The sequence below is a fragment of the Homarus americanus genome, unplaced genomic scaffold (assembly GCF_018991925.1).
Source record: "Homarus americanus isolate GMGI-L3 unplaced genomic scaffold, GMGI_Hamer_2.0 scaffold35402, whole genome shotgun sequence".
Lineage (NCBI taxonomy): Eukaryota > Metazoa > Arthropoda > Malacostraca > Decapoda > Nephropidae > Homarus > Homarus americanus.
Window position 1 is genome coordinate 31,583 of NW_024726543.1, and position 6,000 is coordinate 37,582.

Here is a 6,000-nt window from a genome sequence, read left to right on the forward strand (position 1 = left end):
AGGGGACGAGGCAAAAAGTTTAGGAACCACTGGTGTGGTGGATGTAGCGTCGGTGATGGTGTAGTGAATGTGGTGTAGGTAATAGTGTACTGACTGTGCTGTAGGTAATAATAGCCAGTGGATGTGGTGTAGGTGATAGTGCTTTTTTGACTGTGGTGTAGGTAATAATAATGTAGTGGATGTGGTGTAGGTGATAGTGTGTACCGACAGCAGTGTAGGAAATAATGTAGTGGATGTGGTGTAGGTGATAGCGTACTGACTGTGGTGTAGGTAATAATGTAGTGGATATAGATTGTAGGTGATAGTGTACCGACTGTGGTGTAGTGGCAAGTGTACTGACTTCTGTGGTGTAGGTAATAATGTAGTGGATGTGGTGTGGTGATAGTGTACTGACTGTGGTGTAGGCCAATAATGTAGTGGTGTGGTGTAGTGATAGTGTGTACTGTAGGTGTGGGTGTAGGTAATAATGCAGTGGATGTAGCGTCGGTGATGGTGTAGTGGATGTGGTGTAGGTGATGAATGTAGTGGATGTAGTATGGGTGATAGTGCAGTTGATGTACTGTAGGTAGTAGTGTGGTAGATGTGGTGTGGGTAATAATGTAGTGGATGTGGGGTGGCCAGGTGATGAGAGTGAACTGACTATGGTGTAGGTAATAATGTAGTGGATGTAGCGTCGGTGATGAGATTAGTGAATGTAGTTGTGGGTGATAGTGTACTGACTGTGGATTGCCAGGGTAATAATGTAGTGGATGTGGTGTGTGGGTGATAGTGTGTGTGGATGGGTGCCATTAATAATGTAGTGGATGCACTGTAAGTAATAGCATGAGTGGATGTGGGTAGGTGATGGTGTAGTGGTGGATGTGGTGTAGGTGATAGTGTAGTGGATGTGGTATGGAGGCCAATATGTAGTGGATGTGGTGTAGGTAATAGTGTAGTGGATGTGAATTGTAGGTGATAGTGTAAAAAGTGGATGTGGTGTAGGTAATAATGTAGTGGATGTAGGTGTAGGTTATAGTGTAGTGGATGTGGTGTGGTAATAATGTAGTGGATGTGGTGTAGGTGATGGTGTGCTGACTTTGTGGTGTGAGTAGTGAAGTGGATGTGGTGTAAGGGATAGTGTAGTGGATGTACTGCAGGTGATGGTGTGATGGATGTGGTGTAGGTAATGTAGTGGATGTGGTGTAGGTGATAGTGTACTGACTGTGGTGTAGGTGATGGTGTACTGACTGTGGTGTAGGTGATGGTGTACTGACTGTGGTGTAGGTAATAATGTAGTGGATGTGGTGTAGGTGATGGTGTACTGACTGTGGTGTAGGTGATAGTGTACTGACTGTGGTGTAGGTAATAATGTAGTGGATCTTGGTGTGGGTGATAGTCTTTTGTTGACTGTGGTGTAGGTAATGGCGTAGTGGATGTGGTGTAAGGTGATGAATGTGCTTTGACTGTGAGATTGTAAGGAGGTAATAATGTAGTGGATGTGTGGTGTAGGTGATAGTGTACTGACTGTGGCGTAGGTAATAATGTAGTGGATGTGGTGTAGGTGATAGTGTACCGACTGTGGTGTAGGTAATAATGTAGTGGATGTAGTCGGTATTAATTGTAGTGGATGTGGTGTAGGTGATGGTGTACCGACACCAATGGTGTAGAGTAATAATATAGTGGATGTAAGCGTCGGTAATAGTTGTAGTGGATGTGGTGTAGGTGATAGTGTACCGACTTTGTAATTAGCCAGGTAATAATGTGAGTGAAAGGATGTGGTGTAGGTGATGGTGTACTTTGACTTTGTAGTGTAGGTATAATGTAGTGATACTAACAACAGCAATAACTGTAAAAACAATAATAACAACAACAACAACAAGCATATAATAATTTTAGTATAAATAATGTAACATTTTTAACTGCTATTGTACACTTGACTAGACTTATACACACACACACACACACACTAAGGTTAATGTAACGGTTCCTAATATAAACTACTTTTATGTGTCGTTATGCTTTGGCTACCGGTAGAGACAGGATATATTTTGATTCGGATTTATTAAAGATTGGTGTTATATTTGAATAAGTTTTCCGGAGTTATGTTATGGTGTTTTTTTTTTAACTATCGGGTTATGTTGTCAGATTTGCTTGCTATAATAAACTCCTGTGTAAATGGTAGTAGTGGTGGTGAATGGTGGTGGTAGTGGTGAGTGTGAGGATAGTGGTGGTGGTGAATGGTGGTGGTAGTGGTGGTGAGGGATGGTGGTAGTCAGTGGGCAATTGGTGAGAGTAGTGGTGGTGAGGGATGGTAGTGTTAGTAGTCAGTAGTTAGTAATAGTGGTACTGGTGTTGATGAGTAATATTGGTTGTGATAGTTATAAGGGTGGTAAGTAATGATTGATTGTGGTAGTAGTAGATTTGTTAGTGGTAGCAGCCTTGGTAGTGATGGTACTAATGCTATAGATAAGATATATATATAATAGGTAGGTATGTTGGAAATTTTAAGTAGGTAAGGAGAGATGAAATACATAGCAGGTAGACGAGGAAAAAGATATACTATGTACGTAAAATAGGTCATGGTAGGTAGATCAGAGGGTAAGGTAGATCAGGGTGGTAGATAGGTGAGGGGGGACATTAAATACAGGTAGGTAAGACAGGTAGGGTGACACAGGTAAGAGGTGTAGGTGAGGTCAAGGTAGAGATAATTACTAATTGATCCACCATAAATGAATACTATGAACCTCTAAACTTGTACTACCACTAATACCACTACAATTACCTGCACTTCTGTTACCACCACATCGCCACCACCTTTACTGTGTAGGGAGGGTGGGGAAGGAGGGGGTGGGGTGCAGAGGGACAGGGAGGGATAGGGTGAGGAGTAGGGGACCAGCCACTTAACCTGGCTGACCGCAAGGCTGACTCACCAGTAGCAACAATTACTATTTTTTACTGAGTGTACCCCTACCACTATCCCACCTCCCTCCCGGTGGTAGTAGGTGAAATTGAGGTGATAATGTGTGTGGTGGTGGCCGGTAATAAAGTCACGGAAAAAGTCACAGAAAAAGTCACAATTTTGGCTAGGAAAGAAAAAAAGTCAGGAAAAAGTCAAATTAATTTATGGTGGCCGGTAATAAAGGTTAGGTTAGGTTGGGTTACTGAAACTGATTGACATATTAACCTTAAAAATGCTTGAGGAATTCGATAGTCAACTTTTCTTTTTCCTGTGACCTTTTTTTCCTGGAGCTTCCTGTGACTTTCCCCTCTAATGACTTTTCTGTGACTTTTTCTGTGACTTTTTTACCTGCGTTCGTCGTGGTAGTGAATGTAGTGGTATGTGTGTATATGGTAGTGATGGTAGTAGGTGGTAATTATTTGTTTTATATTTGTCGTTGTTGTTGTGGTAGTATGGTGTTTTTTATATGTTTGAAATACTTTGTACAATTTATACATACTTTGTAATTCTTATCCTTTATTGGTCTTTAATATTTTCTCTATCTCAATTTACATTTTGTTTTTCATTATCTCAATTATTTCCTTTTCATTTATTAAATAATCTACTAACATTTTATCATCATAATCCCTGACTGTATACAAACGGCACCTTACCCAACTGAAAATAGGACGTGAAACCAATGAAACTCTTTTATGGATTTGATCACAGTTTGGATTTACGTAAGAATAAGATGGATGACGGAAGGAGAATGTCTGCATATATGTTTGTGTTTTATATGGATGGAGTGTGCGTATGTATGTGTTTAGCCTTGTACTTGCTTCTGGTCACTACACGTACAGTTGAAGAAGTTTGCGTACCTCATCACAAACACCCACTAAACTGCTCCACACTTTTCGCTTCTGACTAAACCAGTAGTTGATTACATACAACAGAAGACACTTTTATTTCCTGGCACCAAGACCCTCTGCTGTGCTGGCCTGTCTCTCAATTGGACTTCTGGTTGGGTATTATAGTGTCATAGTAGTCATGATAGTACCATAATAGTGCCTTGATAGTGCCTTGATAAAGCCATAACAGTACCATGTAGTGCCATACTTTGTGCCATAGCAGTGCCTTTGATAGTGCCTTGATAGTGTCATAACAGTGCCTTGATATAGTGCCATAACAGTGCCTTGATAGTGTCATAACAGTGCCTTGATAGTGCCATAACAGTGCCATGATAGTGCCATAATAGTGCCATAAGGTAGTGCAAAAACCATTCGTTATACTAGATGTAATGATACTGTAACCAGCAACACCAGACCACTGAACACAACACCATTGTTTACACTGTGGCCTCGATTGACTATCACAGAACTTGATCTAAAATTCTTATAAACATCCAGTGAACATTTGTCTCCGGGGTGGGGATATGAGGAAGCTGTACTGGGTGGTAAACGGCCCAGTGATGGTTTTAGAATCACAGTATCTTGGTGTGAACTTTCGAAGATTGAGCAATAAATCAAGTCCTGCATGGTGGTGTAACTTTACCGCCTCTAAAGGAATCACTTACTGGCATATCAACTTAGTGAGTGCAAGGAGTGTAACGGTCTGTGTTCTATATACACGTAGGTAGAACACAGACGGACCTCACTGGGTATACAATTAGGCGGAACTTTTATGTGTAAAGGCTGGTGAAGAGTGTTGCTTCATGCTGGTTTTCTGTGTGTTGGTTTGATTGTTTTGAATTTGAAGGATAGAATATGACTAAACTTGTTCCCAACCCCTTTGCTAGTGAGTGGTTGATAAGGTCACCACAAATGCTATCAGAAGGGTGTATGTGTGTGTGTGTGTGTGTGTGTGTGTGTGTGGGGAGGGAGGGAACAGTTGAGTATTAGTATGATAGGGAGAGGAAGGGAGAGTTGCGTACGAAGCATCACACTTCCTGATCAACAAGAAGGAAACAATAAGATACTACAGTAAAGGATTCTGTCACTACTAGAAACTATACCTTTGATAATATTGAAGTTGGGTTAAATTATCATATTATAAAAGTTAAATTGAGAGAAATTCAAAGTTGGTCATTATATATTTTGAAAATTTTTGATAACTTTGATCGAAATTTAAATACGTGAACTGACTTGAGGAGTATATTTTGTGTCACTCTCTTATATATCTCTCTCATTCCTTCCCTCCTCCTTTTCTCCCTACTGCACCCACCAACATCATCTCATCCTTCCTTCCTACCTCCTTCTATACCTAAACAATCATCTCCCTATGCCTACCTACCTACCTACCTACCTGCAGTCGAGTAAATCTCGCTGGCACTGCACTCGACAGCTTCGCCACCCCAACTGTATAGTCAGGCGTCCAGTCACAGATAGATAGAACTAATGGTAACCCTAGGCGTAAAGCAGTGAAGGCTGGGATTACATTGATAATGGCATGATGCATACTGATGTCTTGAGTGGTTAGCTTTCTGATTGGCTGTATAATGAGACAAAGGCTCTCACGCTTGGAAAGAGAAGTAAGCTAGGAGTTTACATGGTAAGTAGAGAGTATTATGGTGAGAGAAAATGTGGCGTGTCTCGAGGGTGAGATGTTAACACTGTATATAAACACAGGCACAGTACAAGTCTAACTAGTATATAAAATACCAATGCGTGTTACAGCTTTATTTTTGCACTAGTTCAATAGGGGGATTAATGGGGTTCATTACACAATTTATGATAGACTATGGTATTCTCGTGACCTAACCTTACAATTAGAATGGCACTTCACTAAGTCGATCGTTTGGAGGTTCAGGATCACCACACTTCTACCGTCTACAGCTAGCACTTGCTGTTACGTTGAGTGGCAGCACTCTGTCAATGGACCCAGCTGGGAACTTCGTTGCCTTCGCGGCGGACTTCTTTGATAGGCAGGACAGGGGACGTAGTTTGCTGGCCCTCCTTGGTTATCAGGCTGTTCTGCCCGGGAGAGGCTCAGCCCCTATATATATTGGACGAGCCGGGGGTGACCTCTCCTACTTAAGTGGGTGTGTCTTGACCGGGTTGTTGGGTTGGGTAACCTCTGACCCAGCT